The following is a 20799-nucleotide window of genomic DNA, read 5'->3' as shown; positions in this document are numbered from 1 at the left end:
AGACGCTTCTGGATAGGGAAAAAAGTGGTCTGATTATGACATCATAATGCAAAAAAGAAATAAACAAAAGCTTACGGCACCTGAGGTTCCTAGTTGGTCTCCCATAGGGAAAAAAGTGGTCTGATTATGACATCATAATGCAAAAAAGAAATAAACAAAAGTTTACGGCACCTGAGGTTCCTAGTTGGTCTCCCATACAAGTACTAACCAGGCCCGAGTCTGGATGGCTTCCGAGATCTGACGAGATCAGGCATTTTCAGACTGGTATGGCCGTAAGTGAAACTAAGAGAATGCGATCTCGCTAATGTTGGGAGAATATCAAACTCTGGTTGCGACAAAAGACAAGACGCTTCTGGATAGGGAAAAATGTGGTCTGATTATGACATCATAATGCAAAAAAGAAATAAACAAAAGCTTACGGCACCTGAGGTTCCTAGTTGGTCTCCCATAGGGAAAAAAGTCGTCTGATTATGATATCATAATGCAAAAAAGAAATAAACAAAAGCTTACGGCACCTGAGGTTCCTAGTTGGTCTCCCATACAAGTACTAACCAGGCCCGAGTCTGGATGGCTTCCGAGATCTGACGAGATCAGGCATTTTCAGACTGGTATGGCTGTAAGTGAAATTAAGAGAATGCGATCTCGCTAATGTTGGTAGAATATCAAACTCTGGTTGCGACAAAAGACAAGACGCTTCTGGATAGGGAAAAAAGTGGTCTGATTATGATATCATAATGCAAAAAAGAAATAAACAAAAGCTTACAGCACCTGAGGTTCCTTGTTGGTCTCCCATACAAGTACTAACCAGGCCCGAGTCTGGATGGCTTCCAAGATCTGACGAGATCAGGCATTTTCAGACTGGTATGGCCGTAAGTGAAATTAAGAGAATGCGATCTCGCTAATGTTGGTAGAATATCAAACTTTGGTTGCGACAAAAGACAAGACGCTTCTGGATAGGGAAAAAAGTGGTCTGATTATGACATCATAATGCAAAAAAGAAATAAACAAAAGCTTACGGCACCTGAGGGTCCTAGTTGGTCTCCCATACAAGTACTAACCAGGCCCGAGTCTGGATGGCTTCCGAGATTTGACGAGATCAGGCATTTTCAGACTGGTATAGCAGTAAGTGAAGTTAAGAGAATGCGATCTCGCTAATGTTGGTAGAATATCAAACTCTGGTTGCGACAAAAGACAAGACGCTTCTGGATAGGGAAAAAAGTGGTCTGATTATGACATCATAATGCAAAAAAAGAAATAAACAAAAGCTTACGGCACCTGAGGTTCCTAGTTGGTCTCCCATACAAGTACTAACCAGGCCCAAGTCTGGATGGCTTCCGAGATCTGACGAGATCAGGAATTTTCAGACTGGTATGGCCGTAAGTGAAATTAAGAGAATGCGATCTCGTTAATGTTGGTAGAATATCAAACTCTGGTTGCGACAAAAGACAAGATGCTTCTGGATAGGGAAAAAAGTGGTCTGATTATGACATCATAATGCAAAAAAGAAATAAACAAAAGCTTACGGCACCTGAGGTTCCTAGTTGGTCTCCCATAGGGAAAAAAGTCGTCTGATTATGATATCATAATGCAAAAAAGAAATAAACAAAAGCTTACGGCACCTGAGGTTCCTAGTTGGTCTCCCATACAAGTACTAACCAGGCCCGAGTCTGGATGGCTTCCGAGATCTGACGAGATCAGGCATTTTCAGACTGGTATGGCTGTAAGTGAAATTAAGAGAATGCGATCTCGCTAATGTTGGTAGAATATCAAACTCTGGTTGAAAGAAAAAAGACAAGACGCTTCTGGATAGGGAAAAAAGTGGTCTGATTATGACATCATAATGCAAAAAAGAAATAAACAAAAGCTTACGGCACCTGAGGTTCCTAGTTGGTCTCCCATAGGGAAAAAAGTGGTCTGATTATGACATCATAATGCAAAAAAGAAATAAACAAAAGCTTACGGCACCTGAGGTTCCTAGTTGGTCTCCCATACATGTACTAACCAGGCCCAAGTCGGGATGGCTTCCGAGATCTGACGAGATCAGGCATTTTCAGAATGGTATGGCCGTAAGTGAAACTAAGAGAATGCGATGTCGTTAATGTTGGTAGAATATCAAACTCTGGTTGCGACAAAAGACAAGATGCTTCTGGATAGGGAAAAAAGTGGTCTGATTATGACATCATAATGCAAAAAAGAAATAAACAAAAGCTTACGGCACCTGAGGTTCCTAGTTGGTCTCCCATACAAGTACTAACCAGACCCGAGTCTGGATGGTTTCCGAGATCTGACGAGATCAGGCATTTTCAGACTGGTATGGCCGTAAGTGAAATTAAGAGAATGCGATCTCGCTAATGTTGGTAGATTATAAAACTCTGGTTGCGACAAAAGACAAGACGCTTCTGGATAGGGAAAAAAGTGGTCTGATTATGACATCATAATGCAAAAAAGAAATAAACAAAAGCTTACGGCACCTGAGGTTCCTAGTTGGTCTCCCATACAAGTACTAACCAGGCCCGAGTCTGGATGGCTTCCGAGATCTGGCATTTTCAGACTGGTATGGCCGTAAGGGAAATTAAGAGAATGCGATCTCGCTAATGTTGGTAGAATATCAAACTCTGGTTGCGACAAAAGACAAGACGCTTCTGGACAGGGAAAAAAGTGGTCTGATTATGACATCATAATGCAAAAAAGAAATAAACAAAAGCTTACGGCACCTGAGGTTCCTAGTTGGTCTCCCATACAAGTACTAACCAGGCCCGAGTCTGGATGGCTTCCGAGATCTGATGAGATCAGGCATTTTCAGACTGGTACGGCCGTAAATGAAAACAAGCGAATGCGATCTCGCTAATGTTGGTAGAATATCAAACTCTGGTTGCGACAAAAGACAAGACGCTTCTGGATAGGGAAAAAAGTGGTCTGATTATGACATCATAATGCAAAAAAGAAATAAACAAAAGCTTACAGCACCTGAGGTTCCTAGTTGGTCTCCCATACAAGTACTAACCAGGCCCGAGTCTGGATGGCTTCCGAGAGCTGATGAGATCAGGCATTTTCAGACTGGTATGGCCGTAAGTGAAACTAAGAGAATGCGATCTCGCTAATGTTGGTAGAATATCAAACTCTGGTTGCGACAAAAGACAAGACGCTTCTGGATAGGGAAAAAAGTGGTCTGATTATGACATCATAATGCAAAAAAGAAATAAACAAAAGCTTACGGCACCTGAGGTTCCCAGTTGGTCTCCCATACAAGTACTAACCAGGCCCGAGTCTGGATGGCTTCCGAGATCTGACGAGATCAGGCATTTTCAGACTGGTATGGCTGTAAGTGAAATTAAGAGAATGCGATCTCGCTAATGTTGGTAGAATATCAAACTCTGGTTGCGACAAAAGACAAGACGCTTCTGGACAGGGAAAAAAGTGGTCTGATTATGACATCATAATGCAAAAAAGAAATAAACAAAAGCTTACGGCACCTGAGGTTCCTAGTTGGTCTCCCATACAAGTACTAACCAGGCCCGAGTCTGGATGGCTTCCGAGATCTGGCATTTTCAGACTGGTATGGCCGTAAGGGAAATTAAGAGAATGCGATCTCGCTAATGTTGGTAGAATATCAAACTCTGGTTGCGACAAAAGACAAGACGCTTCTGGACAGGGAAAAAAGTGGTCTGATTATGACATCATAACGCAAAAAAGAAATAAACAAAAGCTTACGGCACCTGAGGTTCCTAGTTGGTCTCCCATAGGGAAAAAAGTGGTCTGATTATGACATCATAATGCAAAAAAGAAATAAACAAAAGATTACGGCACCTGAGGTTCCTAGTTGGTCTCCCATACAAGTACTAACCAGGCCCGAGTCTGGATGGCTTTTGACGAGATCAGGCATTTTCAGACTGGAATGGCCGTAAGTGAAATTAAGAGAATGCGATCTCGCTAATGTTGGTAGAATATCAAACTCTGGTTGCGACAAAAGACAAGACGCTTCTGGATAGGGAAAAAAGTGGTCTGATTATGACATCATAATGCAAAAAAGAAATAAACAAAAGCTTACGGCAGCTGAGGTTCTTAGTTGGTCTCCCATACAAGTACTAACCAGGCCCGAGTCTGGATGGCTTCCGAGATCTGACGAGATCAGGCATTTTCAGACTGGTATGGCTGTAAGTGAAATTAAGAGAATGCGATCTCGCTAATGTTGGTAGAATATCAAACTCTGGTTGCGACAAAAGACAAGACGCTTCTGGACAGGGAAAAAAGTGGTCTGATTATGACATCATAATGCAAAAAAGAAATAAACAAAAGCTTACGGCACCTGAGGTTCCTAGTTGGTCTCCCATACAAGTACTAACCAGGCCCGAGTCTGGATGGCTTCCGAGATCTGGCATTTTCAGACTGGTATGGCCGTAAGGGAAATTAAGAGAATGCGATCTCGCTAATGTTGGTAGAATATCAAACTCTGGTTGCGACAAAAGACAAGACGCTTCTGGACAGGGAAAAAAGTGGTCTGATTATGACATCATAACGCAAAAAAGAAATAAACAAAAGCTTACGGCACCTGAGGTTCCTAGTTGGTCTCCCATAGGGAAAAAAGTGGTCTGATTATGACATCATAATGCAAAAAAGAAATAAACAAAAGATTACGGCACCTGAGGTTCCTAGTTGGTCTCCCATACAAGTACTAACCAGGCCCGAGTCTGGATGGCTTCTGACGAGATCAGGCATTTTCAGACTGGAATGGCCGTAAATGAAATTAAGAGAATGCGATCTCGCTAATGTTGGTAGAATATCAAACTCTGGTTGCGACAAAAGACAAGACGCTTCTGGACAGGGAAAAAAGTGGTCTGATTATGACATCATAACGCAAAAAAGAAATAAACAAAAGCTTACGGCACCTGAGGTTCCTAGTTGGTCTCCCATAGGGAAAAAAGTGGTCTGATTATGACATCATAATGCAAAAAAGAAATAAACAAAAGCTTACGGCACCTGAGGTTCCTAGTTGGTCTCCCATACAAGTACTAACCAGGCCCGAGTCTGGATGGCTTCTGACGAGATCAGGCATTTTCAGACTGGAATGGCCGTAAGTGAAATTAAGAGAATGCGATCTCGCTAATGTTGGTAGAATATCAAACTCTGGTTGCGACAAAAGACAAGACGCTTCTGGATAGGGAAAAAAGTGGTCTGATTATGACATCATAATGCAAAAAAGAAATAAACAAAAGCTTACGGCAGCTGAGGTTCTTAGTTGGTCTCCCATACAAGTACTAACCAGGCCCGAGTCTGGATGGCTTCCGAGATCAGGCATTTTCAGACTGGTATGGCTGTAAGTGAAATTAAGAGAATGCGATCTCGCTAATGTTGGTAGAATATCAAACTCTGGTTGCGACAAAAGACAAGACGCTTCTGGACAGGGAAAAAAGTGGTCTGATTATGACATCATAATGCAAAAAAGAAATAAACAAAAGCTTACGGCACCTCAGGTTCCTAGTTGGTCTCCCATAGGGAAAAAAGTGGTCTGATTATGACATCATAATGCAAAAAAGAAATAAACAAAAGCTTACGGCACCTGAGGTTCCTAGTTGGTCTCCCATACATGTACTAACCAGGCCCAAGTCGGGATGGCTTCCGAGATCTGACGAGATCAGGCATTTTCAGAATGGTATGGCCGTAAGTGAAACTAAGAGAATGCGATGTCGTTAATGTTGGTAGAATATCAAACTCTGGTTGCGACAAAAGACAAGATGCTTCTGGATAGGGAAAAAAGTGGTCTGATTATGACATCATAATGCAAAAAAGAAATAAACAAAAGCTTACGGCACCTGAGGTTCCTAGTTGGTCTCCCATACAAGTACTAACCAGACCCGAGTCTGGATGGTTTCCGAGATCTGACGAGATCAGGCATTTTTTAGACTGGTATGGCCGTAAGTGAAATTAAGAGAATGCGATCTCGCTAATGTTGGTAGATTATAAAACTCTGGTTGCGACAAAAGACAAGACGCTTCTGGATAGGGAAAAAAGTGGTCTGATTATGACATCATAATGCAAAAAAGAAATAAACAAAAGCTTACGGCACCTGAGGTTCCTAGTTGGTCTCCCATACAAGTACTAACCAGGCCCGAGTCTGGATGGCTTCCGAGATCTGGCATTTTCAGACTGGTATGGCCGTAAGGGAAATTAAGAGAATGCGATCTCGCTAATGTTGGTAGAATATCAAACTCTGGTTGCGACAAAAGACAAGACGCTTCTGGACAGGGAAAAAAGTGGTCTGATTATGACATCATAATGCAAAAAAGAAATAAACAAAAGCTTACGGCACCTGAGGTTCCTAGTTGGTCTCCCATACAAGTACTAACCAGGCCCGAGTCTGGATGGCTTCTGAGATCTGATGAGATCAGGCATTTTCAGACTGGTACGGCCGTAAATGAAAACAAGCGAATGCGATCTCGCTAATGTTGGTAGAATATCAAACTCTGGTTGCGACAAAAGACAAGACGCTTCTGGATAGGGAAAAAAGTGGTCTGATTATGACATCATAATGCAAAAAAGAAATAAACAAAAGCTTACAGCACCTGAGGTTCCTAGTTGGTCTCCCATACAAGTACTAACCAGGCCCGAGTCTGGATGGCTTCCGAGAGCTGATGAGATCAGGCATTTTCAGACTGGTATGGCCGTAAGTGAAATTAAGAGAATGCGATCTCGCTAATGTTGGTAGAATATCAAACTCTGGTTGCGACAAAAGACAAGACGCTTCTGGATAGGGAAAAAAGTGGTCTGATTATGACATCATAATGCAAAAAAGAAATAAACAAAAGCTTACGGCACCTGAGGTTCCTAGTTGGTCTCCCATACAAGTACTAACCAGGCCCGAGTCTGGATGGCTTCCGAGATCTGACGAGATCAGGCATTTTCAGACTGGTATGGCTGTAAGTGAAATTAAGAGAATGCGATCTCGCTAATGTTGGTAGAATATCAAACTCTGGTTGCGACAAAAGACAAGACGCTTCTGGACAGGGAAAAAAGTGGTCTGATTATGACATCATAATGCAAAAAAGAAATAAACAAAAGCTTACGGCACCTGAGGTTCCTAGTTGGTCTCCCATACAAGTACTAACCAGGCCCGAGTCTGGATGGCTTCCGAGATCTGGCATTTTCAGACTGGTATGGCCGTAAGGGAAATTAAGAGAATGCGGTCTCGCTAATGTTGGTAGAATATCAAACTCTGGTTGCGACAAAAGACAAGACGCTTCTGGACAGGGAAAAAAGTGGTCTGATTATGACATCATAACGCAAAAAAGAAATAAACAAAAGCTTACGGCACCTGAGGTTCCTAGTTGGTCTCCCATAGGGAAAAAAGTGGTCTGATTATGACATCATAATGCAAAAAATAAATAAACAAAAGATTACGGCACCTGAGGTTCCTAGTTGGTCTCCCATACAAGTACTAACCAGGCCCGAGTCTGGATGGCTTCTGACGAGATCAGGCATTTTCAGACTGGAATGGCCGTAAGTGAAATTAAGAGAATGCGATCTCGCTAATGTTGGTAGAATATCAAACTCTGGTTGCGACAAAAGACAAGACGCTTCTGGATAGGGAAAAAAGTGGTCTGATTATGACATCATAATGCAAAAAATAAATAAACAAAAGCTTACGGCAGCTGAGGTTCTTAGTTGGTCTCCCATACAAGTACTAACCAGGCCCGAGTCTGGATGGCTTCCGAGATCAGGCATTTTCAGACTGGTATGGCTGTAAGTGAAATTAAGAGAATGCGATCTCGCTAATGTTGGTAGAATATCAAACTCTGGTTGCGACAAAAGACAAGACGCTTCTGGACAGGGAAAAAAGTGGTCTGATTATGACATCATAATGCAAAAAAGAAATAAACAAAAGCTTACGGCACCTGAGGTTCCTAGTTGGTCTCCCATAGGGAAAAAAGTGGTCTGATTATGACATCATAATGCAAAAAAGAAATAAACAAAAGCTTACGGCACCTGAGGTTCCTAGTTGGTCTCCCATACATGTACTAACCAGGCCCAAGTCGGGATGGCTTCCGAGATCTGACGAGATCAGGCATTTTCAGAATGGTATGGCCGTAAGTGAAACTAAGAGAATGCGATCTCGTTAATGTTGGTAGAATATCAAACTCTGGTTGCGACAAAAGACAAGATGCTTCTGGATAGGGAAAAAAGTGGTCTGATTATGACATCATAATGCAAAAAAGAAATAAACAAAAGCTTACGGCACCTGAGGTTCCTAGTTGGTCTCCCATACAAGTACTAACCAGACCCGAGTCTGGATGGTTTCCGAGATCTGACGAGATCAGGCATTTTCAGACTGGTATGGCCGTAAGTGAAATTAAGAGAATGCGATCTCGCTAATGTTGGTAGATTATAAAACTCTGGTTGCGACAAAAGACAAGACGCTTCTGGATAGGGAAAAAAGTGGTCTGATTATGACATCATAATGCAAAAAAGAAATAAACAAAAGCTTACGGCACCTGAGGTTCCTAGTTGGTCTCCCATACAAGTACTAACCAGGCCCGAGTCTGGATGGCTTCCGAGAACTGACGAGATCAGGCATTTTCAGACTGGTATGGCCGTAAGTGAAGTTAAGAGAATGCGATCTCGCTAATGTTGGTAGAATATCAAACTCTGGTTGCGACAAAAGACAAGACGCTTCTGGATAGGGAAAAAAGTGGTCTGATTATGACATCATAATGCAAAAAAGAAATAAACAAAAGCTTACGGCACCTGAGGTTCCTAGTTGGTCTCCCATACAAGTACTAACCAGACCCGAGTCTGGATGGTTTCCGAGATCTGACGAGATCAGGCATTTTCAGACTGGTATGGCCGTAAGTGAAATTAAGAGAATGCGATCTCGCTAATGTTGGTAGATTATAAAACTCTGGTTGCGACAAAAGACAAGACGCTTCTGGATAGGGAAAAAAGTGGTCTGATTATGACATCATAATGCAAAAAAGAAATAAACAAAAGCTTACGGCACCTGAGGTTCCTAGTTGGTCTCCCATACAAGTACTAACCAGGCCCGAGTCTGGATGGCTTCCGAGAACTGACGAGATCAGGCATTTTCAGACTGGTATGGCCATAAGTGAAGTTAAGAGAATGCGATCTCGCTAATGTTGGTAGAATATCAAACTCTGGTTGCGACAAAAGACAAGACCCTTCTGGATAGGGAAAAAAGTGGTCTGATTATGACATCATAATGCAAAAAATAAATAAACAAAAGCTTACGGCACCTGAGGTTCCTAGTTGGTCTCCCATAGGGAAAAAAGTGGTCTGATTATGACATCATAATGCAAACAAGAAATAAACAAAAGCTTACGGCACCTGAGGTTCCTAGTTGGTCTCCCATACAAGTACTAACCAGGGCCGAGTCTGGATGGCTTCCAAGATCTGACAAGATCAGGCATTTTCAGACTGGTATGGCCGTAAGTGAAATTAAAAGAATGCGATCTCGCTAATGTTGGTAGAATATCAAACTCTGGTTGCGACAAAAGACAAGACGCTTCTGGATAGGGAAAAAAGTGGTCTGATTATTACATCATAATGCAAAAAAGAAATAAACAAAAGCTTACGGTACCTGAGGTTCCTAGTTGGTCTCCCATACAAGTACTAACCAGGCCCGAGTCTGGATGACTTCCGAGATCTGATGAGATCAGGCATTTTCAGACTGGTATGGCCGTAAGTGAATCTAAGAGAATGCGATCTCGCTAATGTTGGTAGAATATCAAACTCTGGTTGCGACAAAAGACAAGACGCTTCTGGATAGGGAAAAAAGTGGTCTGATTATGACATCATAATGCAAAAAAGAAATAAACAAAAGCTTAAAACACCTGAGGTTCCTAGTTGGTCTCCCATACAAGTACTAACCAGGCCCGAGTCTGGATAGCTTCCGAGATCTGACGAGATCAGGCATTTTCAGACTGGTATGGCCGTAAGTGAAATTAAGAGAATGCGATCTCGCTAATGTTGGTAGAATATCAAACTCTGGTTGCGACAAAAGACAAGACGCTTCTGGATAGGGAAAAAAGTGGTCTGATTATGACATCATAATGCAAAAAAGAAATAAACAAAAGCTTACGGCACCTGAGGTTCCTAGTTGGTCTCCCATAGGGAAAAAAGTGGTCTGATTATGACATCATAATGCAAAAAAGAAATAAACAAAAGCTTACGGCACCTGAGGTTCCTAGTTGGTCTCCCATACAAGTACTAACCAGGGCCGAGTCTGGATGGCTTCCAAGATCTGACATTTTCAGACTGGTATGGCCGTAAGTGAAATTAAGAGAATGCGATCTCGCTAATGTTGGTAGAATATCAAACTCTGGTTGCGACAAAAGACAAGACGCTTCTGGATAGGGAAAAAAGTGGTCTGATTATTACATCATAATGCAAAAAAGAAATAAACAAAAGCTTACGGTACCTGAGGTTCCTAGTTGGTCTCCCATACAAGTACTAACCAGGCCCGAGTCTGGATGGCTTCCGAGATCTGATGAGATCAGGCATTTTCAGACTGGTATGGCCGTAAGTGAATCTAAGAGAATGCGATCTCGCTAATGTTGGTAGAATATCAAACTCTGGTTGCGACAAAAGACAAGGCGCTTCTGGATAGGGAAAAAAGTGGTCTGATTATGACATCATAATGCAAAAAAGAAATAAACAAAATCTTAAAACACCTGAGGTTCCTAGTTGGTCTCCCATACAAGTACTAACCAGGCCCGAGTCTGGATGGTTTCCGAGATCTGACGAGATCAGGCATTTTCAGACTTGTATGGCCGTAAGTGAAATTAAGAGAATGCGATCTCGCTAATGTTGGTAGAATATCAAACTCTGGTTGCGACAAAAGACAAGACACTTCTGGATAGGGAAAAAAGTGGTCTGATTATGACATCATAATGCAAAAAAGAAATAAACAAAAGCTTACGGCACCTGAGGTTCCTAGTTGGTCTCCCATAGGGAAAAAAGTGGTCTGATTATGACATCATAATGCAAAAAAGAAATAAAAAAAAGCTTACGGCACCTGAGGTTCCTAGTTGGTCTCCCATACAAGTACTAACCAGGCCCGAGTCTGGATGGCTTCCGAGATCTGATGAGATCAGGCATTTTCAGACTGGTATGGCCGTAAGTGAAATCAAGCGAATGCGATCTCGCTAATGTTGGTAGAATATCAAACTCTGGTTGCGACAAAAGACAAGATGCTTCTGGATAGGGAAAAAAGTGGTCTGATTATGACATCATAATGCAAAAAAGAAATAAACAGAAGCTTACGGCACCTGAGGTTCCTAGTTGGTCTCCCATACAAGTACTAACCAGGCCCGAGTCTGGATGGCTTCCGAGATCTGACGAGATCAGGCATTTTCAGACTGGTATGGCTGTAAGTGAAATTAAGAGAATGCGATCTCGCTAATGTTGGTAGAATATCAAACTCTGGTTGCGACAAAAGACAAGACGCTTCTGGACAGGGAAAAAAGTGGTCTGATTATGACATCATAATGCAAAAAAGAAATAAACAAAAGCTTACGGCACCTGAGGTTCCTAGTTGGTCTCCCATACAAGTACTAACCAGGCCCGAGTCTGGATGGCTTCCGAGATCTGGCATTTTCAGACTGGTATGGCCGTAAGGGAAATTAAGAGAATGCGATCTCGCTAATGTTGGTAGAATATCAAACTCTGGTTGCGACAAAAGACAAGACGCTTCTGGACAGGGAAAAAAGTGGTCTGATTATGACATCATAACGCAAAAAAGAAATAAACAAAAGCTTACGGCACCTGAGGTTCCTAGTTGGTCTCCCATAGGGAAAAAAGTGGTCTGATTATGACATCATAATGCAAAAAAGAAATAAACAAAAGATTACGGCACCTGAGGTTCCTAGTTGGTCTCCCATACAAGTACTAACCAGGCCCGAGTCTGGATGGCTTCTGACGAGATCAGGCATTTTCAGACTGGAATGGCCGTAAGTGAAATTAAGAGAATGCGATCTCGCTAATGTTGGTAGAATATCAAACTCTGGTTGCGACAAAAGACAAGACGCTTCTGGATAGGGAAAAAAGTGGTCTGATTATGACATCATAATGCAAAAAAGAAATAAACAAAAGCTTACGGCAGCTGAGGTTCTTAGTTGGTCTCCCATACAAGTACTAACCAGGCCCGAGTCTGGATGGCTTCCGAGATCAGGCATTTTCAGACTGGTATGGCTGTAAGTGAAATTAAGAGAATGCGATCTCGCTAATGTTGGTAGAATATCAAACTCTGGTTGCGACAAAAGACAAGACGCTTCTGGACAGGGAAAAAAGTGGTCTGATTATGACATCATAATGCAAAAAAGAAATAAACAAAAGCTTACGGCACCTGAGGTTCCTAGTTGGTCTCCCATAGGGAAAAAAGTGGTCTGATTATGACATCATAATGCAAAAAAGAAATAAACAAAAGCTTACGGCACCTGAGGTTCCTAGTTGGTCTCCCATACATGTACTAACCAGGCCCAAGTCGGGATGGCTTCCGAGATCTGACGAGATCAGGCATTTTCAGAATGGTATGGCCGTAAGTGAAACTAAGAGAATGCGATCTCGTTAATGTTGGTAGAATATCAAACTCTGGTTGCGACAAAAGACAAGATGCTTCTGGATAGGGAAAAAAGTGGTCTGATTATGACATCATAATGCAAAAAAGAAATAAACAAAAGCTTACGGCACCTGAGGTTCCTAGTTGGTCTCCCATACAAGTACTAACCAGACCCGAGTCTGGATGGTTTCCGAGATCTGACGAGATCAGGCATTTTCAGACTGGTATGGCCGTAAGTGAAATTAAGAGAATGCGATCTCGCTAATGTTGGTAGATTATAAAACTCTGGTTGCGACAAAAGACAAGACGCTTCTGGATAGGGAAAAAAGTGGTCTGATTATGACATCATAATGCAAAAAAGAAATAAACAAAAGCTTACGGCACCTGAGGTTCCTAGTTGGTCTCCCATACAAGTACTAACCAGGCCCGAGACTGGATGGCTTCCGAGAACTGACGAGATCAGGCATTTTCAGACTGGTATGGCCGTAAGTGAAGTTAAGAGAATGCGATCTCGCTAATGTTGGTAGAATATCAAACTCTGGTTGCGACAAAAGACAAGACCCTTCTGGATAGGGAAAAAAGTGGTCTGATTATGACATCATAATGCAAAAAATAAATAAACAAAAGCTTACGGCACCTGAGGTTCCTAGTTGGTCTCCCATAGGGAAAAAAGTGGTCTGATTATGACATCATAATGCAAACAAGAAATAAACAAAAGCTTACGGCACCTGAGGTTCCTAGTTGGTCTCCCATACAAGTACTAACCAGGGCCGAGTCTGGATGGCTTCCAAGATCTGACGAGATCAGGCATTTTCAGACTGGTATGGCCGTAAGTGAAATTAAGAGAATGCGATCTCGCTAATGTTGGTAGAATATCAAACTCTGGTTGCGACAAAAGACAAGACGCTTCTGGATAGGGAAAAAAGTGGTCTGATTATTACATCATAATGCAAAAAAGAAATAAACAAAAGCTTACGGTACCTGAGGTTCCTAGTTGGTCTCCCATACAAGTACTAACCAGGCCCGAGTCTGGATGACTTCCGAGATCTGATGAGATCAGGCATTTTCAGACTGGTATGGCCGTAAGTGAATCTAAGAGAATGCGATCTCGCTAATGTTGGTAGAATATCAAACTCTGGTTGCGACAAAAGACAAGACGCTTCTGGATAGGGAAAAAAGTGGTCTGATTATGACATCATAATGCAAAAAAGAAATAAACAAAAGCTTAAAACACCTGAGGTTCCTAGTTGGTCTCCCATACAAGTACTAACCAGGCCCGAGTCTGGATAGCTTCCGAGATCTGACGAGATCAGGCATTTTCAGACTGGTATGGCCGTAAGTGAAATTAATAGAATGCGATCTCGCTAATGTTGGTAGAATATCAAACTCTGGTTGCGACAAAAGACAAGACGCTTCTGGATAGGGAAAAAAGTGGTCTGATTATGACATCATAATGCAAAAAAGAAATAAACAAAAGCTTACGGCACCTGAGGTTCCTAGTTGGTCTCCCATAGGGAAAAAAGTGGTCTGATTATGACATCATAATGCAAAAAAGAAATAAACAAAAGCTTACGGCACCTGAGGTTCCTAGTTGGTCTCCCATACAAGTACTAACCAGGGCCGAGTCTGGATGGCTTCCAAGATCTGACATTTTCAGACTGGTATGGCCGTAAGTGAAATTAAGAGAATGCGATCTCGCTAATGTTGGTAGAATATCAAACTCTGGTTGCGACAAAAGACAAGACGCTTCCGGATAGGGAAAAAAGTGGTCTGATTATTACATCATAATGCAAAAAAGAAATAAACAAAAGCTTACGGTACCTGAGGTTCCTAGTTGGTCTCCCATACAAGTACTAACCAGGCCCGAGTCTGGATGGCTTCCGAGATCTGATGAGATCAGGCATTTTCAGACTGGTATGGCCGTAAGTGAATCTAAGAGAATGCGATCTCGCTAATGTTGGTAGAATATCAAACTCTGGTTGCGACAAAAGACAAGACGCTTCTGGATAGGGAAAAAAGTGGTCTGATTATGACATCATAATGCAAAAAAGAAATAAACAAAATCTTAAAACACCTGAGGTTCCTAGTTGGTCTCCCATACAAGTACTAACCAGGCTCGAGTCTGGATGGCTTCCGAGATCTGACGAGATCAGGCATTTTCAGACTTGTATGGCCGTAAGTGAAATTAAGAGAATGCGATCTCGCTAATGTTGGTAGAATATCAAACTCTGGTTGCGACAAAAGACAAGACACTTCTGGATAGGGAAAAAAGTGGTCTGATTATGACATCATAATGCAAAAAAGAAATAAACAAAAGCTTACGGCACCTGAGGTTCCTAGTTGGTCTCCCATAGGGAAAAAAGTGGTCTGATTATGACATCATAATGCAAAAAAGAAATAAACAAAAGCTTACGGCACCTGAGGTTCCTAGTTGGTCTCCCATACAAGTACTAACCAGGCCCGAGTCTGGATGGCTTCCGAGATCTGATGAGATCAGGCATTTTCAGACTGGTATGGCCGTAAGTGAAATCAAGCGAATGCGATCTCGCTAATGTTGGTAGAATATCAAACTCTGGTTGCGACAAAAGACAAGATGCTTCTGGATAGGGAAAAAAGTGGTCTGATTATGACATCATAATGCAAAAAAGAAATAAACAGAAGCTTACGGCACCTGAGGTTCCGAGTTGGTCTCCCATACAAGTACTAACCAGGCCCGAGTCTGGATGGCTTCCGAGATCTAACGAGATCAGGCATTTTCAGACTGGTATGGCCGTAAATGAAATTAAGAGAATGAGATCTCGCTAATGTTGGTAGAATATCAAACTCTGGTTGCGACAAAAGACAAGACGCTTCTGGATAGGGAAAAAAGTGGTCTGATTATGACATCATAATGCAAAAAAGAAATAAACAAAAGCTTACAGCACCTGAGGTTCCTAGTTGGTCTCCCATACAAGTACTAACCAGACCCGAGTCTGGATGGCATCCGAGATCTGACGAGATCAGGCATTTTCAGACTGGTATGGCCGTAAGTGAAGTTAAGTGAATGCGATCTCGCTAATGTTGGTAGAATATCAAACTCTGGTTGCGACAAAAGAAAAGACGCTTCTGGATAGGGAAAAAAGTGGTCTGATTATGACATCATAATGCAAAAAAGAAATAAACAAAAGCTTACGGCACCTGAGGTTCCTAGTTGGTCTCCCATACAAGTACTAACCAGGCCCGAGTCTGGATGGCTTCCGAGATCTGATGAGATCAGGCATTTTCAGACTGGTATGGCCGTAAGTGAAATCAAGCGAATGCGATCTCGCTAATGTTGGTAGAATATCAAACTCTGGTTGCGACAAAAGACAAGACGCTTCTGGATAGGGAAAAAAGTGTTCTGATTATGACATCATAATGCAAAAAAGAAATAAACAAAAGCTTACAGCACCTGAGGTTCCTAGTTGGTCTCCCATAAAAGTACTAACCAGGCCCGAGTCTGGATGGCTTCCGAGAGCTGACGAGATCAGGCATTTTCAGAATGGTATGGCCGTAAGTGAAGTTAAGAGAATGCGATCTCGCTAATGTTGGTAGAATATCAAACTCTGGTTGCGACAAAAGACAAGACGCTTCTGGATAGGGAAAAAAGTGGTCTGATTATGACATCATAATGCAAAAAAGAAATAAACAAAAGCTTACGGCACCTGAGGTTCCTAGTTGGTCTCCCATACAAGTACTAACCAGGCCAGAGTCTGGATGGCTTCCGAGATCTGGCATTTTCAGACTGGTATGGCTGTAAGTGAAATTAAGAGAATGCGATCTCGCTAATGTTGGTAGAATATCAAACTCTGGTTGCGACAAAAGACAAGACGCTTCTGGACAGGGAAAAAAGTGGTCTGATTATGACATCATAATGCAAAAAAGAAATAAACAAAAGCTTACGGCACCTGAGGTTCCTAGTTGGTCTCCCATACAAGTACTAACCAGGCCCGAGTCTGGATGGCTTCCGAGATCTGATGAGATCAGGCATTTTCAGACTGGTATGGCCGTAAGTGAAATCAAGCGAATGCGATCTCGCTAATGTTGGTAGAATATCAAACTCTGGTTGCGACAAAAGACAAGACGCTTCTGGATAGGGAAAAAAGTGGTCTGATTATGACATCATAATGCAAAAAAGAAATAAACAAAAGCTTACAGCACCTGAGGTTCCTAGTTGGTCTCCCATACAAGTACTAACCAGACCCGAGTCTGGATGGCATCCGAGATCTGACGAGATCAGGCATTTTCAGACTGGTATGGCCGTAAGTGAAGTTAAGAGAATGCGATCTCGCTAATGTTGGTAGAATATCAAACTCTGGTTGCGACAAAAGACAAGACGCTTCTGGATAGGGAAAAAAGTGGTCTGATTATGACATCATAATGCAAAAAAGAAATAAACAAAAGCTTACGGCACCTGAGGTTCCTAGTTGGTCTCCCATACAAGTACTAACCAGGCCCGAGTCTGGATGGCTTCCTAAATCTGATGAGATCAGGCATTTTCAGACTGGTATGGCCGTAAGTTAAATCAAGCGAATGCGATCTCGCTAATGTTGGTAGAATATCAAACTCTGGTTGCGACAAAAGACAAGACGCTTCTGGATAGGGAAAAAAGTGTTCTGATTATGACATCATAATGCAAAAAAGAAATAAACAAAAGCTTACAGCACCTGAGGTTCCTAGTTGGTCTCCCATAAAAGTACTAACCAGGCCCGAGTCTGGATGGCTTCCGAGAGCTGACGAGATCAGGCATTTTCAGACTGGTATGGCCGTAAGTGAAGTTAAGAGAATGCGATCTCGCTAATGTTGGTAGAATATCAAACTCTGGTTGCGACAAAAGACAAGACGCTTCTGGATAGGGAAAAAAGTGGTCTGATTATGACATCATAATGCAAAAAAGAAATAAACAAAAGCTTACGGCACCTGAGGTTCCTAGTTGGTCTCCCATACAAGTACTAACCAGGCCCGAGTCTGGATGGCTTCCGAGATCTGACGAGATCAGGCATTTTCAGACTGGTATGGCTGTAAGTGAAATTAAGAGAATGCGATCTCGCTAATGTTGGTAGAATATCAAACTCTGGTTGCGACAAAAGACAAGACGCTTCTGGATAGGGAAAAAAGTGGTCTGATTATGACATCATAATGCAAAAAAGAAATAAACAAAAGCTTACGGCACCTGAGGTTCCTAGTTGGTCTCCCATACAAGTACTAACCAGGCCTGAGTCTGGATGGCTTCCGAGATCTGACGAGATCAGGCATTTTCAGACTGGTATGGCCGTAAGGGAAATTAAGAGAATGCGATCTCGCTAATGTTGGTAGAATATCAAACTCTGGTTGCGACAAAAGACAAGACGCTTCTGGAAGGGAAAAAAGTGGTCTGATTATGACATCATAATGCAAAAAAGAAATAAACAAAAGCTTACGGCACCTGAGGTTCCTAGTTGGTCTCCCATAGGGAAAAAAGTGGTCTGATTATGACATCATAATGCAAAAAAGAAATAAACAAAAGCTTACGGCACCTGAGGTTCCTAGTTGGTCTCCCATACAAGTACTAACCAGGCCCGAGTCTGGATGGCTTCCGAGATCTGACGAGATCAGGCATTTTCAGACTGGTATGGCCGTAAAAGGAAATTAAGAGAATGCGATCTCGCTAATGTTGGTAGAATATCAAACTCTGATTATGTCTGATTATGACATCATAATACAAAAAAGAAATAAACAAAAGCTTACGGCACCTGAGGTTCCTAGTTGGTCTCCCATAGGGAAAAAAGTGGTCTGATTATGACATCATAATGCAAAAAAGAAATAAACAAAAGCTTACGGCACCTGAGGTTCCTAGTTGGTCTCCCATACAAGTACTAACCAGGCCCGAGTCTGGATGGCTTCCGAGATCTGTCATTTTCAGACTGGTATGGCCGTAAGTGAAACTAAGAGAATGCGATCTCGCTAATGTTGGTAGAATATCAAACTCTGGTTGCGACAAAAGACAAGACACTTCTGGATAGGGAAAAAAGTGGTCTGATTATGACATCATAATGCAAAAAAGAAATAAACAAAAGCTTTCAGCACCTGAGGTTCCTAGTTGGTCTCCCATACAAGTACTAACCAGGCCCGAGTCTGGACGGCTTCCGAGATCTGACGAGATCAGGCATTTTCAGACTGGTATGGCCGTAAGTGAAATTAAGAGAATGCGATCTCGCTAATGTTGGTAGAATATCAAACTCTGGTTGCGACAAAAGACAAGACGCTTCTGGATAGGGAAAAAAGTGGTCTGATTATGACATCATAATGCAAAAAAGAAATAAACAAAAGCTTACGGCACCTGAGGTTCCTAGTTGGTCTCCCATACAAGTACTAACCCAGCCCGAGTCTGGATGGCTTCCGAGATCTGATGAGATCAGGCATTTTCAGACTGGTATGTCCGTAAGTGAAATTAAGAGAATGCGATCTCGCTAATGTTGGTAGAATATCAAACTCTGGTTGCGACAAAAGACAAGACGCTTCTGGAAGGGAAAAAAGTGGTCTGATTATGACATCATAATGCAAAAAAGAAATAAACAAAAGCTTACGGCACCTGCGGTTCCTAGTTGGTCTCCCATAGGGAAAAAAGTGGTCTGATTATGACATCATAATGCAAAAAAGAAATAAACAAAAGCTTACGGCACCTGAGGTTCCTAGTTGGTCTCCCATACAAGTACTAACCAGGCCCGAGTCTGGATGGCTTCCGAGATCTGGCATTTTCAGACTGGTATGGCCGTAACTGAAATTAAGAGAATGCGATCTCGCTAATGTTGGTAGAATATCAAACTCTGGTTGCGACAAAAGACAAGACGCTTCTGGATAGGGAAAAAAGTGGTCTGATTATGACATCATAATGCAAAAAAGAAATAAACAAAAGCTTACAGCACCTGAGGTTCCTAGTTGGTCTCCCATACAAGTACTAACCAGGCCCGAGTCTGGATGGCTTCTGAGATCTGACGAGATCAGGCATTTTCAGACTGGTATGGCCGTAAGTGAAATTAAGAGAATGCGATCTCGCTAATGTTGGTAGAATATCAAACTCTGGTTGCGACAAAAGACAAGACGCTTCTGGATAGGGAAAAAAGTGGTCTGATTATGACATCATAATGCAAAAAAGAAATAAACAAAAGCTTACGGCACCTGAGGTTCCTAGTTGGTCTCCCATACAAGTACTAACCAGGCCCGAGTCTGGATGGCTTCCGAGATCTGGCATTTTCAGACTGGTATGGCCGTAAGGGAAATTAAGAGAATGCGATCTCGCTAATGTTGGTAGAATATCAAACTCTGGTTGCGACAAAAGACAAGACGCTTCTGGACAGGGAAAAAAGTGGTCTGATTATGACATCATAATGCAAAAAAGAAATAAACAAAAGCTTACGGCACCTGAGGTTCCTAGTTGGTCTCCCATAGGGAAAAAAGTGGTCTGATTATGACATCATAATGCAAAAAAGAAATAAACAAAAGCTTACGGCACCTGAGGTTCCTAGTTGGTCTCCCATACAAGTACTAACCAGGCCCGAATCTGGATGGCTTCCGAGATCTGACGAGATCAGGCATTTTCAGACTGGTATGGCCGTAAGTGAAATTAAGAGAATGTGATCTCACTAATGTTGGTAGAATATCAAACTCTGGTTGCGACAAAAGACAAGACGCTTCTGGATAGGGAAAAAAGTGGTCTGATTATGACATCATAATGCAAAAAAGAAATAAACAAAAGCTTACGGCACCTGAGGTTCCTAGTTGGTCTCCCATAGGGAAAAAGTGGTCTGATTATGACATCATAATGCAAAAAAGAAATAAACAATAGCTTACAGCACCTGAGGTTCCTAGTTGGTCTCCCATACAAGTACTAACCAGGCCCGAGTCTGGATGGCTTCCGAGATCTGACGAGATCAGGCATTTTCAGACTGGTATGGCCGTAAGGGAAATTAAGAGAATGTGATCTCGCTAATGTTGGTAGAATATCAAACTCTGGTTGCGACAAAAGACAAGACGCTTCTGGATAGGGAAAAAAGTGGTCTGATTATGACATCATAATGCAAAAAATAAATAAACAAAAGCTTACGGCACCTGAGGTTCCTAGTTGTTCTCCCATACAAGTACTAACCAGGCCCAAGTCTGGATGGCTTCCGAGATCTGACGAGATCAGGCATTTTCAGACTGGTATGGCCGTAAGTGAAATTAAGAGAATGCGA

At 42.1% G+C, this 20799-nt stretch overlaps 53 pseudogenes; all 53 read right to left on the bottom strand.

The window, feature by feature from the left end:
• Nucleotides 1–159: 159 nt before the first annotated feature.
• On the bottom strand, nucleotides 160–278 carry LOC134595768 (5S ribosomal RNA; annotated as a pseudogene).
• A 225-nt stretch (nucleotides 279–503) lies between these two features.
• LOC134596695 (5S ribosomal RNA) lies at nucleotides 504–622 on the bottom strand (annotated as a pseudogene).
• Nucleotides 623–756: 134 nt separating this feature from the next.
• Nucleotides 757–875, bottom strand: LOC134597682 (5S ribosomal RNA; annotated as a pseudogene).
• Nucleotides 876–1263: 388 nt separating this feature from the next.
• LOC134588255 (5S ribosomal RNA) lies at nucleotides 1264–1382 on the bottom strand (annotated as a pseudogene).
• A 225-nt stretch (nucleotides 1383–1607) lies between these two features.
• On the bottom strand, nucleotides 1608–1726 carry LOC134596694 (5S ribosomal RNA; annotated as a pseudogene).
• A 227-nt stretch (nucleotides 1727–1953) lies between these two features.
• Nucleotides 1954–2072, bottom strand: LOC134588819 (5S ribosomal RNA; annotated as a pseudogene).
• Nucleotides 2073–2206: 134 nt separating this feature from the next.
• On the bottom strand, nucleotides 2207–2325 carry LOC134595647 (5S ribosomal RNA; annotated as a pseudogene).
• Nucleotides 2326–2702: 377 nt separating this feature from the next.
• Nucleotides 2703–2821, bottom strand: LOC134595839 (5S ribosomal RNA; annotated as a pseudogene).
• A 134-nt stretch (nucleotides 2822–2955) lies between these two features.
• Nucleotides 2956–3074, bottom strand: LOC134595832 (5S ribosomal RNA; annotated as a pseudogene).
• Nucleotides 3075–3208: 134 nt separating this feature from the next.
• Nucleotides 3209–3327, bottom strand: LOC134595137 (5S ribosomal RNA; annotated as a pseudogene).
• Nucleotides 3328–4041: 714 nt separating this feature from the next.
• Nucleotides 4042–4160, bottom strand: LOC134588771 (5S ribosomal RNA; annotated as a pseudogene).
• Nucleotides 4161–5545: 1385 nt separating this feature from the next.
• Nucleotides 5546–5664, bottom strand: LOC134588818 (5S ribosomal RNA; annotated as a pseudogene).
• A 134-nt stretch (nucleotides 5665–5798) lies between these two features.
• LOC134588662 (5S ribosomal RNA) lies at nucleotides 5799–5918 on the bottom strand (annotated as a pseudogene).
• A 377-nt stretch (nucleotides 5919–6295) lies between these two features.
• On the bottom strand, nucleotides 6296–6414 carry LOC134594732 (5S ribosomal RNA; annotated as a pseudogene).
• A 134-nt stretch (nucleotides 6415–6548) lies between these two features.
• LOC134595830 (5S ribosomal RNA) lies at nucleotides 6549–6667 on the bottom strand (annotated as a pseudogene).
• Nucleotides 6668–6801: 134 nt separating this feature from the next.
• LOC134596693 (5S ribosomal RNA) lies at nucleotides 6802–6920 on the bottom strand (annotated as a pseudogene).
• A 1048-nt stretch (nucleotides 6921–7968) lies between these two features.
• Nucleotides 7969–8087, bottom strand: LOC134588817 (5S ribosomal RNA; annotated as a pseudogene).
• Nucleotides 8088–8221: 134 nt separating this feature from the next.
• On the bottom strand, nucleotides 8222–8340 carry LOC134595646 (5S ribosomal RNA; annotated as a pseudogene).
• Nucleotides 8341–8474: 134 nt separating this feature from the next.
• LOC134596217 (5S ribosomal RNA) lies at nucleotides 8475–8593 on the bottom strand (annotated as a pseudogene).
• Nucleotides 8594–8727: 134 nt separating this feature from the next.
• LOC134595644 (5S ribosomal RNA) lies at nucleotides 8728–8846 on the bottom strand (annotated as a pseudogene).
• Nucleotides 8847–8980: 134 nt separating this feature from the next.
• Nucleotides 8981–9099, bottom strand: LOC134597128 (5S ribosomal RNA; annotated as a pseudogene).
• Nucleotides 9100–9324: 225 nt separating this feature from the next.
• On the bottom strand, nucleotides 9325–9443 carry LOC134588789 (5S ribosomal RNA; annotated as a pseudogene).
• A 134-nt stretch (nucleotides 9444–9577) lies between these two features.
• On the bottom strand, nucleotides 9578–9696 carry LOC134594176 (5S ribosomal RNA; annotated as a pseudogene).
• A 134-nt stretch (nucleotides 9697–9830) lies between these two features.
• LOC134597491 (5S ribosomal RNA) lies at nucleotides 9831–9949 on the bottom strand (annotated as a pseudogene).
• A 468-nt stretch (nucleotides 9950–10417) lies between these two features.
• LOC134594776 (5S ribosomal RNA) lies at nucleotides 10418–10536 on the bottom strand (annotated as a pseudogene).
• A 134-nt stretch (nucleotides 10537–10670) lies between these two features.
• LOC134589091 (5S ribosomal RNA) lies at nucleotides 10671–10789 on the bottom strand (annotated as a pseudogene).
• Nucleotides 10790–11014: 225 nt separating this feature from the next.
• On the bottom strand, nucleotides 11015–11133 carry LOC134596281 (5S ribosomal RNA; annotated as a pseudogene).
• A 134-nt stretch (nucleotides 11134–11267) lies between these two features.
• LOC134596692 (5S ribosomal RNA) lies at nucleotides 11268–11386 on the bottom strand (annotated as a pseudogene).
• A 1048-nt stretch (nucleotides 11387–12434) lies between these two features.
• LOC134588816 (5S ribosomal RNA) lies at nucleotides 12435–12553 on the bottom strand (annotated as a pseudogene).
• A 134-nt stretch (nucleotides 12554–12687) lies between these two features.
• Nucleotides 12688–12806, bottom strand: LOC134595643 (5S ribosomal RNA; annotated as a pseudogene).
• Nucleotides 12807–12940: 134 nt separating this feature from the next.
• On the bottom strand, nucleotides 12941–13059 carry LOC134597370 (5S ribosomal RNA; annotated as a pseudogene).
• A 225-nt stretch (nucleotides 13060–13284) lies between these two features.
• On the bottom strand, nucleotides 13285–13403 carry LOC134587683 (5S ribosomal RNA; annotated as a pseudogene).
• Nucleotides 13404–13537: 134 nt separating this feature from the next.
• Nucleotides 13538–13656, bottom strand: LOC134594175 (5S ribosomal RNA; annotated as a pseudogene).
• Nucleotides 13657–13790: 134 nt separating this feature from the next.
• LOC134597490 (5S ribosomal RNA) lies at nucleotides 13791–13909 on the bottom strand (annotated as a pseudogene).
• Nucleotides 13910–14377: 468 nt separating this feature from the next.
• On the bottom strand, nucleotides 14378–14496 carry LOC134594775 (5S ribosomal RNA; annotated as a pseudogene).
• A 478-nt stretch (nucleotides 14497–14974) lies between these two features.
• Nucleotides 14975–15093, bottom strand: LOC134596269 (5S ribosomal RNA; annotated as a pseudogene).
• Nucleotides 15094–15227: 134 nt separating this feature from the next.
• On the bottom strand, nucleotides 15228–15346 carry LOC134595949 (5S ribosomal RNA; annotated as a pseudogene).
• A 134-nt stretch (nucleotides 15347–15480) lies between these two features.
• Nucleotides 15481–15599, bottom strand: LOC134598172 (5S ribosomal RNA; annotated as a pseudogene).
• Nucleotides 15600–15733: 134 nt separating this feature from the next.
• LOC134596257 (5S ribosomal RNA) lies at nucleotides 15734–15852 on the bottom strand (annotated as a pseudogene).
• A 134-nt stretch (nucleotides 15853–15986) lies between these two features.
• On the bottom strand, nucleotides 15987–16105 carry LOC134588536 (5S ribosomal RNA; annotated as a pseudogene).
• Nucleotides 16106–16482: 377 nt separating this feature from the next.
• LOC134596245 (5S ribosomal RNA) lies at nucleotides 16483–16601 on the bottom strand (annotated as a pseudogene).
• Nucleotides 16602–16735: 134 nt separating this feature from the next.
• Nucleotides 16736–16854, bottom strand: LOC134598171 (5S ribosomal RNA; annotated as a pseudogene).
• Nucleotides 16855–16988: 134 nt separating this feature from the next.
• Nucleotides 16989–17107, bottom strand: LOC134587889 (5S ribosomal RNA; annotated as a pseudogene).
• A 134-nt stretch (nucleotides 17108–17241) lies between these two features.
• On the bottom strand, nucleotides 17242–17360 carry LOC134597159 (5S ribosomal RNA; annotated as a pseudogene).
• Nucleotides 17361–17494: 134 nt separating this feature from the next.
• On the bottom strand, nucleotides 17495–17613 carry LOC134596691 (5S ribosomal RNA; annotated as a pseudogene).
• Nucleotides 17614–17747: 134 nt separating this feature from the next.
• LOC134597288 (5S ribosomal RNA) lies at nucleotides 17748–17866 on the bottom strand (annotated as a pseudogene).
• A 224-nt stretch (nucleotides 17867–18090) lies between these two features.
• LOC134594715 (5S ribosomal RNA) lies at nucleotides 18091–18209 on the bottom strand (annotated as a pseudogene).
• A 431-nt stretch (nucleotides 18210–18640) lies between these two features.
• Nucleotides 18641–18759, bottom strand: LOC134588346 (5S ribosomal RNA; annotated as a pseudogene).
• Nucleotides 18760–18893: 134 nt separating this feature from the next.
• LOC134597204 (5S ribosomal RNA) lies at nucleotides 18894–19012 on the bottom strand (annotated as a pseudogene).
• A 467-nt stretch (nucleotides 19013–19479) lies between these two features.
• On the bottom strand, nucleotides 19480–19598 carry LOC134596885 (5S ribosomal RNA; annotated as a pseudogene).
• Nucleotides 19599–20066: 468 nt separating this feature from the next.
• Nucleotides 20067–20185, bottom strand: LOC134595545 (5S ribosomal RNA; annotated as a pseudogene).
• A 224-nt stretch (nucleotides 20186–20409) lies between these two features.
• Nucleotides 20410–20528, bottom strand: LOC134595070 (5S ribosomal RNA; annotated as a pseudogene).
• Nucleotides 20529–20662: 134 nt separating this feature from the next.
• Nucleotides 20663–20781, bottom strand: LOC134596963 (5S ribosomal RNA; annotated as a pseudogene).
• Between the last annotated feature and the right edge of the window lie 18 nt (nucleotides 20782–20799).

The sequence above is a fragment of the Pelobates fuscus genome, chromosome 2 (genome assembly GCF_036172605.1).
Source record: "Pelobates fuscus isolate aPelFus1 chromosome 2, aPelFus1.pri, whole genome shotgun sequence".
NCBI lineage: Eukaryota > Metazoa > Chordata > Amphibia > Anura > Pelobatidae > Pelobates > Pelobates fuscus.
The sequence above is the reverse complement of the archived record's forward strand: the minus strand, read 5'-3'. Positions and strand labels throughout refer to the sequence as shown.